The following is a 12,706-nucleotide window of genomic DNA, read 5'->3' as shown; positions in this document are numbered from 1 at the left end:
GCATGTAGAAGATATGCTATTGACAAGGTCTGTGGACGCCGCCCACCTGCCCGCCCGCCAGGGGCGTTCCCATAATACGTCCTGTTTTTCAAACAGGCGTATAAAAATGGTGAGTTTTTAAAGGTGCTGAACTGTCCAGAAGTGTGGCCCCTTCATGCAGCCCCTTTCCGGAATTCAATATATATATCAGTAAATTGAAAATGGTTTTGTAGAATAATATAAATGTTTTATAGGCTATTAAATTTTCAAGTAAAACAATACTTTCTTTCAATGATTTGATGATGCTCGAACATTTTTCTCTGAAACATGGACCTATACCTCAACAGAAATGTGGGTAGCATTAAGACAAAAATGTTATTAGGTTTTTTTAATTGCACAGCAAAGTGATAGCACATTATGACTAATATAGTAACAATATAAATTATATATATTGTACCAGACTTATATATTATATCAGATTTATATACAATCTAAATATAACAAGAGCTGTCATTAATGGTGACAAATGCCACCCCCCCCCCCCCCCCCCCCCGCAGCACCTTGAACTTTGACCTGGTGACCCTAAAGTCAGTAGGGGGTCGTGTACTCAATAAGTACTATCAGCATGTGAAGTTTGAAGGTCCTGGGTGCAGTGGTTCGCGAGTAAAGTGCCTCCATGCACAAAGTTAACATTGTGATGAACGAACGGACGGACAGTTGAAAACTAATATGCCTCCCTTTGGGGGGCACTAAAATTAGTAGTTGTGGGAGCATATTCTACTAAGATCCAGATCCATATAAAAATGATTTACTGTATATTCCCTAGCTACCGCCCTCGCTCTAATAAATGCTCCCTCACTCAAGTAGATGTAGGTCGTAAGTGAATACCAGCACTATGGTTGTGCTATAATTGTTCAATTTATTGATTATAAGTTGGTTTTATACTTTATATTTACTCAAAATGTAAACAAGAATTTGTATCAGAGTTATCAACGTCCCCCGACTAGGGACATTATTCACAAAACATTTTGCAGGCCAATACATCTTCTAAGTAAAAGGGAACATACTTATAATGTACTTAAATCATAATTACATATCGTATAACTGATGAAGACATAATGAAGTTTGAAAATGTCTGGAAATCTTGGTGAATTGGTGATTGCTTTCAAATGCTTTTTATAATATCAGATTCTGTATTTTAAAGATTTAATGTGATTTTATTTTTAGATTGTTAAGGAAAAAATGAAATATTTTATCATACTAAAGGGAAGTAATTAATAAACAAATGAGATGCTACACACCAGAAAAAGTTAATTCTACTGTTGGTTAATGCAGAGCTGCACTACAGATCAACCTAATGTGTTGCAATCATAGTAATGCTGCATTTACCTACATTAGCATTAAGTTATAACTTGTGCCCAAGGGTCTGCATTCTACAAGTCTACAATTGTAAACATACTTTAAATTTGTACTTTATCATATAAAAGGGAGGTAATCTCATAAACAAACAACAACAAAAAAAGAAAATTTCCCTGGGTGCTTGTGACCTTGACACAATGTCTTGTTGTAAATGGTGAATATTTATGCCAAGTTATCTGAATATAAAGTTACTGACCAGACAAATTAAAAACAAACCAAAAATGTTCTATCTCCAAAGGTGACCTTGACCTTAGAGCTAGAGGTCTGTGTCTTGGGCATGACACATCATCTCATTATGTGGATATTTGTGCAAAGTGACTTCAAAATCACTTGATGAATGGCAGATTTACGGACCGGACACGAAAAACAGACCCTGTTAACATTTGACCTCTAAGTTTGACCTTGACCTTGGAGCTAGGGTCTGATCTTGCGCATGACACATCGTCTCATTATGGGGAATATTTACGCAAAGTTATTTCAAAATCCCTTCATGGATGGCACAGTTATGGGTCAGACATGAAGAAGCCTATTTCTATGCCCCCCATTTTTTCTTTGAAAAAGGCGAGGACAAAAAAAAGGGGTCTTTATAAAATGTCCCCATCCTCACCCTTTTGAAAAATGTAATGCTCCTGGGGAAGCTTATAAGGGAATATAGCTGATATATCATCTGTTACACGTTATGTAAATTGCAAGACAGTAAGTTCAAGTTACAGATAAAACACTGCATTGTCCAAGTTTGCAGCACAAACATAATCCGATAACAGATAAGAACACTTTATTGTTTTGAAGTTTGCAGCACGGAAAATAATCAGGGTATCAGATCAAATTACAGCATTGTTCTAAATAATGGTACATGTATCTAGATTGGAAACAAAGTCGCTATGTATGAAATACAATAATTGAACACAATACCCGCAACAGCCCGGCAATCATGAATGGCCCAAGCTTTTGTCTGTGGTGACAAAGTTTAATGATTTACATCAGTATATGCATAAAACTTTAATGGGATGTACTGCTTGCAAACGTCATTCATATTCTATGAAAATCAATAACGTTTTGTGATCCTGTTGGAGACTATCAATTATAAAACAGTCTCCTATTAAGTTATCGAACCAAAGGAATACAATGAGGAAATTAGCAAACAAATATTTTTTATATTTCTGATTGAAGTGCAAACCAATGGTACAATAGGCATACCATGGCTGTCGTTTTCACTATCGTTACTGGAAAAGGGCCAAACAAGAATTTTTTTATTGACCTTGAGATTATCGGGGAATTCAATCAATTTGTTCTATATGATCTGCATCACGATACAAGTCATTATTGCATAAAATATGAAAACTAATATCAGGGGAGTTCAACTGAAGTTTGTTTTTATCAACAGCAGAAATCATATCACTATATACTCCTGCAATTAACTGACTGAAAACAGCAGTTTATAATTATGGTCATGAATAAATATTTCACAACATAAAACTTACATTTTACCTGTTAATATGCCACAACTAAAAAATTACCTCTTAAACTTTAACCTATTGGCGGCATGTGTTTCTGCCTTTGCGACCAGAGCAGACAAAGATCAGCCTGCATGGACGTGCAGGCTGAACATGGTCTGCCATGTTCACTATCCAGTCAGTAAATTTTCAGTGAAAACTCCTTCGAACAGTAAATGGCACTGCCCAAATTGAATGATGGACCAGCCCATTTTAGAAATTTAGCAGGCTAAAGGTTAATTTCGAGGGCTTAGAGCAAAACTGGTCTATCTGCTTCTATTTCTATATACAGATAGACCAGTTTCGCTCTAAGCCCTCGATTTACTGCTTTAAAAAAGTAGTTCAACTTACTTCTCTAGGAGCTGTACTCGTATATCCTCCAAGTTATATAGTCTATTTCACTTTTCAATCAATATAATAAAAAATTAATGATTATGTTGATAAATTTTGTCAAGCTTCAAATCCTGATGCACAAACATTTATGACGCAGTACAAATTGTTGACAGTTCAGGAAGTTAGCAGGATACTGAGTGAAAAGGACCAGTTTCCTGTGCAGTAGTGCATCAATATCTAGAATTCAAGGGTACGAGGATCTACGATCAATGTAACAGGGTTCAAGAGTACGACTTGCCGTTTTCAAAATATATTTTACCTTCACTATGTTGTACAGACTTTTGAAAGACTAAAAATCTTCACCTTATGGCAGAGACTTGCAAAAAAAAATGTACATGCATTTTTTTTACACGCTTTTTTTTCAAAGTAGTGTGCATGCCAAAAGATTTGTTTCCAAGTTACTACTGATTTTTTTGTTGTTGGTTTTAGCATCATACTGTCATACAGTGACTTTTCAAGTTTTTTTATGCTTTATGTGTGACCTTGCCTTACATGAATTTAAATTACTAGATAAACTAGACCTCACAATAATATTATTGTAGCTAAATTGCAAATTTAATTTGGTAGAACATTTTATCAGTAGCTGCTTTCAGCTTTTTATTTGAGCTGCGCCAAGTGAAAACCAGTGAACATAGTGCATTTGTGACTAGCATGGATCCAGACCAGCCTGCGCATCAATGCAGTCTGGTCTGGATCCATGCTGTTCACTTTCAAAGCCTATTGCAATGAGAGAAACCATTAGCAAACAGCACGGATCCTGACCAGACTGCCCAGATGCGCAGGCTGGTCTGGATCCATGCTGGTCACAATCGCACTATGCTGGTTTTCTCATGGTGCAGCTCATTTGTATCATTAAGTTGAGCTCCCACACACTTTTCATTCTCTGTGTATAAGAAAAAATTACTGGACTGCAAAAAATTGCAATACAAACCTGAGCACCATGAAAATGAGTACAAAACCATAATTTATTGAGTTCTAAGTTCTACATGCAAAAAAAATGAAGCGTTTATTGTCTGAAAAAGCCGAAAGGCAAAGCATTAAAACAGAGTAATTTTAGAAATGAATGTTGAGGAGCTTTATTAAGATTTAATTGCTGAAAAACTGTCGGAAATTTATCACAAAATTTTTTGTAACTGCTTTAAATGTACAGTAATCTCAAGACTTTTTATTCATTTCCAGGGGCAAAGATAGGATGTTACGTTTCTAGAAGTTTAAGAAGATCTGTGCATGTGTGTGCTTACAGGGTTCGATGGGGGGAGTTTTTTTGGGGTCACAAAACATGTTAATTTCAAATATTAATTTTGTATTTGAAAACTGAAAAGAGACACACAAGAGCTTTCTTAATTCTTATCATACTGGACACGAGTGATTCTGCCTTTGCTACTAGTGTAGATCATGATCAGCCTGCACATTCATGTAGTCATTATCTTTTTTTGTAAGTACCTCTTTTAACAGTTAATGGTACTGTCCAAATTGAAAGACAGACAAGTTCATTATAGAAATTTTGCAGGGTAAAGGTTAATGTGACCAACACTACCACTCTAAACAAGAATACATTTTTGAAAAAGAAGTTTGATGTTCCCTTTTAACACTGATCACGGCCAGAGAAGGTATGTCAAGTAATAAGAGGTAAAATTCTTCTGTACATTTTAATATACTAAAAGCCCAAGGGCAAGCTCAAGATAAGCTTTCATTATAAGAAACAAAATACACTGATAAGCTCAGCCAAAAAGATACCAGAAATAGTGTAAAAAAAACAAAATTCCCATTGTAATTATCTCCCTTAGCAGTATGTAGCAATATCATGCGACAATGAAAATCACATGGCCATTGCAAATATATTCATTTTTTTCTATTCTTTGAAGCTATTCACCTGATGTTATCACCTACATAAGCCTCAGTCCTTTGTAAACTTAAAAGTTACCCAAAACAATATCTGCAGTATCAAAGGATGAAATAAACAATTGGAGGTCTCTTTATTGTGAGGGGAGGCCACTGTGCTTAGAGCCTGAACACTCAGAATCTCTAGTTGGTTGCAACGGAAATGATCCTGACCTATAAATACTTATTCACTTGAGGCTTCTAACATTTTAATAAAATAAGTTCCTGAAATTGACAATAACAATGATGATAGTGTCATATCCTATTTATGCATTTTCGGTGTGTGTGTTTTTTGCTATAGACATGTAGCTCTGTATCTGCATAGCCGACAAGACGCCAAATGAAGACTAGGCTATCAGTACATGAGCCATGCCATGACAAAATCAACATAGTGGCATTGCGACCAGCAAGGATCCAGACCAGCCTGCGCATCCGCGCAGTCTGGTCAGGATCCATGCTGTTGGCTTTCAAAGTCTATTGCAATTAGAGAAACTGTTAGCGAACAGCATGGATCCTGACCAGACTGCGCGGATGCGCAGGCTGGTCTGGATCCATGCTGGTCGCAAAGCCACTATGTTGATTTTCTCATGGCACGGCTCACATGTTTTCTCCCTCTGCAACTGACAGCTTCTTCATATGACTCACAACTTCTTTAAATGACTCATACTTCTTCAAACCTCAGAATTACTTCACATGACTCACAACTTTTTCATATGACTCACAACTTCTTAAAGTAACTCATTATATCTTCATATAACTCACAACTTTTTCATTCAAATCTCAGCTTCTACTAAGTCTTGTATGACTCACAACTTCTTAGCAGGATTCACAACTTCTTGACATGACTCACAACTTTTTCACATGATTCACTACTTCTTGACATGACTCACAACTACTTCAAATGACTCATAACTTATTTAAATTACTCATAACTTCTTTCCATAACTCACAACTTCTTCACATGACTCGTAACTACTTCAAATGACTCATAACATCTTTAAATTACTCTCAACTTCCTCAAATAACTCACAACTTCTTCACATAACTCATAACTACTTCAAATGACTAATAACTTCTTTAAATTACTCTCAACTTCTTCACATAACTCACAATTTCTTCACATGACTCATAACTACTTCAAATGACTCATAACTTCTTCAAATGACTCATAACTTCTTCACATAATTCATAACTTCTTCAAATGACTCATAACTTCTTCACATAATTCACAACTTCTCCATACGAAACTCAACTTCTACACGTGATTCACTACTTCTTCACATGACTCTTATAACTTCTTAGCACGATTTGCAACATATGACTCACAACTTCTTCACATTGTTCAATACTTCTATACAGGACTCACAATTACTTCAAATGACTCATAATTTCTTTGAAAGACTTAACATCTACACATGTATCACAACTTCTTCACATGATTCAGTCTGTTTCTTCCGTGATTCATTACTTCTTCACATAACTCACTAATTCTTCACATAATTAATTACCTAACAACTTTTTCAGATGTCTAAAACTTCCTAAAATGACTCACAACTTTTTCACACGACTCACAACTTTTTAAAATGAGACTCACATGGAAAGATATTAAAGCAGTACTGTGTTTTAGTTAAATCTGATACCCGAAAGAATGCCATATCTCCTGGCAACTACTGTAAATATCTTTTATTCAGGGGGGTGGGGCATTTATTTTTGTACTGAAAAGGTTTGAGGCAAGAAATTTAAAGTATTTAATTTAATAATATAAAATTATTACAACAGTTTTAGTTAATCAATTCACATTTCCTAAAAATTAAAGCATACAGACCTTGAATAGTTCAATTTTCAGATCATCTTGTCAATCAATTACCCAGGTTTGATCCATCTAATATTTAACCTTGACTTTGAAAGAAAAAAGACATCAGAAAAACAACTTGATGAAAAACAATACTAATACATTAAGCATTCATAAGTAGGAAGAACGTTTCTTCCCAGTGTCTACTAAAGCATAACATTAGCGATGAAACTACGAAATGCATAATGAAGAAGAATTTGATGTGAATCACAGCCTACACAATGTAATATTATGGCACACCTAAATAAAACAAGTACATCTAAAATGATCTATCATTTGGAGCAGAGCCAAACTTATACACTGTAGTGCACACACATAAGAAATGAACATCAACAAAAAACATATGCTGAAATGGGTTTAATGGGCTAGTAATATTTACTCTATACCTGTAAAAGTTTTTTCGCTTCATATGCAAGGAATGCTTTTGTCCGCTAGCTTGAACATAAGAAAAATGTATGTTTATTGCATTTAATTTGAAACTCCTAAATCTACTTTCTGAAGCAGTTTAGGTTCTAGAGCTTCAGTAAAACTTTTTCATTGCGTTTTAAGCACACTATAGACATCTCAGACGAGCTTGAACCCCCTTGGAAAACCAAGAAAAATTCTTATGTAATTATACCATAAACCTCAACTAAACAGTATGTAAAAAGTTTGAATCATCATTAGTGTTTATACAATTATTTTCAATACAGTTAAGTCATATTTCTGCTGATCTAAATTAAAAGAATACTTCAGTATATGTAAGGGATATCATATACATTGACAAGCAAATGGTGTAACAAGAGGACCATGATGGTCCTGAATCGCTCACCTATCCCCACATGACCCAGTGTTGAACTTAGTATGACGTCATTATTTCTATTATTTGACATAGTGACCTAGTTTTTGAGCACATGTGACCTAGATATCACCAAGAAAAAAATTCTGACCAATTTTCATGAAGATCCATGAAAATATGGCCTCTAGAGAGGTCACAAGGTTTTTATTATTGACCTAATGGCCTAGTTTTTGAAGCACGTACCCACTTTAAACTTGACTAGATATCATCAAGCTGAACTTCTCACCAATTTTCAGAAGATCTCTTGAAAAATATGGCCTCTAGAGAGGTACAAGGTTTTTCTATTTCGACCTACTGACCTAGTTTTTGACCGCACATGACCAGTTACAAACCTGACCAGATATCATCAAGCTGAACATTCTCACCAATTTTCATGAAGATCCATTGAAATATGGCCTCTAAAGAGGTCACAAGGTTTTTTCTAGTTTTAGACCTACTGACCTAGTTTTTACCCACGTGACCCATTTCGAACTTGACTTAGATATCATCAAGGTGAACATTCTGACCAATAATCATGAAGATCTCATGAAAATATGGCCACTAGAGAGGTCACAAGTTTTTTCTATTTTTAGATCTACTGACCTAGTTTTTAACCCCACGTGACCCAGTTCCGAACTTGCCTAGATATCTTCAAGGTAAACACTCTGACCAATTTTCAGAATGATCCATTGAAAAATATCGCCTTTAGAGAGGTCACAAGGTTTTCCTATTTTTAGACCTACTGACCTAGTTTTTGACCGCACATGACCCAGTTTCGAACTTGACCTAGATATCATCAAGTTGAACATTCTCACCAATTTTCATGAAGATCCATTGAGAAATATGGCCTCTAGAGAGGTCACAAGGTTTTTTCTAATTTTAGACCTACTGACCTAGTTTTTAACCCCACGTGACCCAGTTTCGAACTTGACTTAGATATCATCAAGGTGAACATTCTGACCAATAATCATGAAGATCTCATGAAAAATATGGCCACTAGAGAGGTCACAAGGTTTTTCTATTTTTAGATCTACTGACCTAGTTTTTAATCCCACGTGACCCAGTTTCGAACTTGACCTAGATATCTTCAAGGTAAACACTCTGACCAATTTTCATGAAGATCCATTGAAAAATATCGCCTCTAGAGAGGTCACAAGGTTTTCCTATTTTTAGACCTACTGACCTAGTTTTTGACCGCACGTGACCCAGTTTCGAACTTGACCTAGATATCATCAAGGTGAACATTCTCACCAATTTTCATGAAGATCCATTGAGAAATATGGCCTCTAGAGAGGTCACAAGGTTTTTCTATTTTTAGATCTACTGACCTAGTTTTTGACCCCACATGACCCAGTTTCGAACTTGACCTAGATATCATCAAGGTGAACATTCTGACCAATATTCATGAAGATCTCATGCAAAATATGGCCTCTAGAGAGGTCACAAGGTTTTTCTATTTTTAGATCTACTGACCTAGTTTTTGAACCCACGTGACCCAGTTTCGAACTTGACCTAGATATCATCAAGGTGAACATTCTGACCAATATTCATGAAGACCTCATGAAAAATATGGCCTCTAGAGAGGTCACAAGGTTTTCCTATTTTTAGACCTAATGACCTAGTTTTTGACCCTAGGTGACCCAGTTTCGAACTTGACCTAGATATCATCAAGGTAAACATTCTGAGCAATATTCATGAAGATCTCATGAAAAATATGGCCCCTAGAGAGGTCACAAGGTTTTTCTATTTTTAGACCTACTGACCTAGTTTTTGAACCCACGTGACCCAGTTTCGAACCTGACCTAGATATCATCAAGGTGAACATTCTGACCAATTTTCATGAAGATCCATTGAAATATATGGCCTCTAGAGAGGTCACAAGGTTTTTCTATTTTTATACCTACTGACCTAGTTTTTGATGGCATGTGACCCAGTTTCGAACTTGACCTAGATATCATCAAGATGAACATTCTGACCAACTTCCATAAAGATCCCATGAAAAATGTGACCTCTAGAGTGGTCACAAGCAAAAGTTTACGGACGCACGGACGGACGACGGACACCGCGCGATCACAAAAGCTCACCTTGTCACTTTGTGACAGGTGAGCTAATAAAAACAAAGGGGAGTAACTCAGACTATCCCAGGTAAATCCAATGGTACCTAAAATCATATGGTAAATTTCTAAGTTTGTTCATGTTTTCAGTATTACTTCTGGCATGGGCAGGCAGCAACCTTCCATGTGCTAAGGCAAGAGGGACTCAACCCATGTAGAGACTCCCATAAATAGTGGTGAGTCATCAATCCTGACCCTGAAGGTCAATTAGGCCTCTGTCTTTGAGTTAAATTAGGTAAAGACATAGTATAAAACTAACCACAATGACATTGACCTTGTAATACAGCCAGTGCCTGCAAAAAAAACCACTTCATCCATATCTAAAATTTAGTTCTCTGCAAAAAAAATTGACACTGCTTGTTGACAAATGACTTTATTTTGAGAGCATGGGGAGGGTCAGGTTAATGGAAAATGATGTAAGTATAACCTTTAAACAACACCTGTACCCTACTTTCATAATAAAGATGAAAGTGGAAATAATTGCAGCTTTCAGATGTACAGAGGCACCAATTTAATGTTCATCAAAGACTTATTATATTACAATTTGCAATAAATCTCATCAAATTAATTTCCATTTATGCAGCTGGGGAGATGTTAAATGCACAGAACTTATTACCCAACAGGAAGTAGATTTCTAGTCTGGTTCTGTAAGTCTTTGCTAACTATAGTCTGGTTCTATAACTTTTGAAATGTGTTCTAATTAATTTCTACTTGTATCAGATGGGTCTTCATGCAGATGTAAAAGTGCAATGTTATTGATGACAGGTACTCAGGTAGACTATTCATAATGATAATAAATCCTTTCAACAAGGTAATATTGGATTCCCTGATACCTGGGTTTTATGCAACAGATTCCAGGGTTTGAATTTAGCCGGATTTTCTACTTGCATTATTTCGCAAGTGGTATTTTTTTTAACTTGCTAAATGAAAAAACAACTTGCATTTTCCGCGACTTGTCACTTTATTAGAACATTAACACAAACATCCACGTGACGAGTCCAGCCAATCGTATTTGCGCTATATAAATAGTAACTTACTATAGATTACCAAAAAACCCACTGGATGCGGTAAACGTCATCAAAATTGGTGCAGGTACTTGTCAGCAGTAGAAAAGACATGCGCACGGGACATGTATCGAGTGTAAACTTCCGTTTACGATGAAAGATGAAAGAGTGCTCCGAAATTCGTTCTGCAAATGATAATGCGCTGCAATGACCGCGAGTTGTTAAAGAAAGAACAGTGTAAGATCGAGATGACCGTTAGAAATGCACATTATTCGGCCAAAAATTTTCACTCGCAAAAAAATGCTAGTGTCTGAAATCTCACCTCGCAGTTTGAAAATTGCACTCGCATTTCGCGAGTATGCGAGCTTAAATTCGAACCCTGGACTCCAATTACACACATTTCAATACCTTCTATTCCATTTGAACACATTAAACTCTATTAACAAGAATTTCATTTACACACTTTTTCATTCCATTGACAGACATCTGATTCCATCCACACACATTCGATTCCATTGACAAGTAAACATATTCATTTCATTTTTGCACATTTATTTCATTCCATTTGTTCAGATTTTATTCCCTTTTAATACATTTACAAACATTTCATTATATTCACTAAATCCACACCGTCTTATGCAGACTGGAATAAAAAAGCAACAAAAAAATGTTTTTTTCAAGCTTTTTTGTAGGATTTGTAAATAGAAGTCTTATATTTATCAAGAATGTTCCTTTTGTGTGAAAATAGGTTTAATCAAGCATCTTGTTTAAATAACTTAAACATTACATGCACTTCAATCAGTTCATTTTATTCTGGCTGAAATACCCTTCCATATATCAGCACATGGCAGAATATGCTTTACCCAGCTGAGTTGAGCCTAGTCCACAGTTATAAATTATGAACGAAGAAGCTAAAGAAAACTTAAAATGTGTATATTCTAATTACTATGTGCACATTATGTAAACAAGCTGATCCAATTCTGTACAAATGTAATTTATCTTTGTATGATGTATCATGTGTATATTGTTTACATGTCATTCTGTTTTATGTAAATTCTTTTTGTAAATTGTGTGTGAAAGAAAATAACAGGAAATCAACAAATGTACTACACTGCCTTCCTCTTTATTTTAAATAAGCATTATCAATATTTTTGATATTATTATAAAACAGATTCTGGAGAGCATTCTCAAAACAAAGCATTTGATTGCCAGGCTGACTTCGAGCACAGTTTCCAAACTGACCAATTTGATTGACTGTCTCCGAGCATAGTTTTCAAACTGACCAATGAAACAGCAGTTTTCTGAGACTGGTTGCCACTTCCTATTTTATAACCCTAAAGACATGAAACAAGGGGAAAGATAAATTTTCCAAAAAGAGTTTTAACCATTTTTTTTCTGCCTCAAAAAAAGAAAAAAAAAAGACTTACAAACTGCAGATGTTACATTAATTAACCTCCTAGGGCTGGTATTTCATAATTACTGTTAAACTACTTTATTCCTTAAACTATACAACAACAGATCCATCATTAATGTTTTGATCTTTAAGGGGGATGGCCCCAGATGTACGTCACAATATGCAGTGTTTTAAAACAGACAACAACATGTATAAAAACACCAATGATACCTTATAAGTACAATATTGTCAATGGATTAGCCAATGCAGTATCCACTTCTTGCATCAAGGAGAATTTATTACATCAAGTAAACTTCACTTCCTTCTACCTACACTTAGATTTTCCATGAAAGAGTGTCTT

At 35.5% G+C, this 12,706-nt stretch overlaps 1 protein-coding gene across 6 annotated transcripts in view; it reads right to left on the bottom strand.

Annotated features, from left to right (window-relative positions):
- LOC123541182 (zinc finger protein 236-like) overlaps positions 1-12,706 on the bottom strand; it is a 108,025-nt gene that overhangs the window by 55,758 nt on the left and 39,561 nt on the right. Inside the window, exon 1 of one of the 6 annotated variants that reach the window (XM_053526992.1) lies at positions 6,991-7,151. The exons of 4 other annotated variants lie outside the window; for them this stretch is intronic. The gene's annotated coding sequence lies outside the window, so the exon portion shown is untranslated. Of the gene's footprint in view, positions 1-3,242; positions 3,379-6,990; positions 7,152-12,706 lie in introns of those variants that run through there. One more of the 6 variants, XM_053526989.1, reaches the window with a different exon arrangement.

This window comes from Mercenaria mercenaria, chromosome 16 (genome assembly GCF_021730395.1).
Source record: "Mercenaria mercenaria strain notata chromosome 16, MADL_Memer_1, whole genome shotgun sequence".
Taxonomy (NCBI): domain Eukaryota; kingdom Metazoa; phylum Mollusca; class Bivalvia; order Venerida; family Veneridae; genus Mercenaria; species Mercenaria mercenaria.
This window is presented reverse-complemented; position numbering and strand designations above follow the sequence as displayed.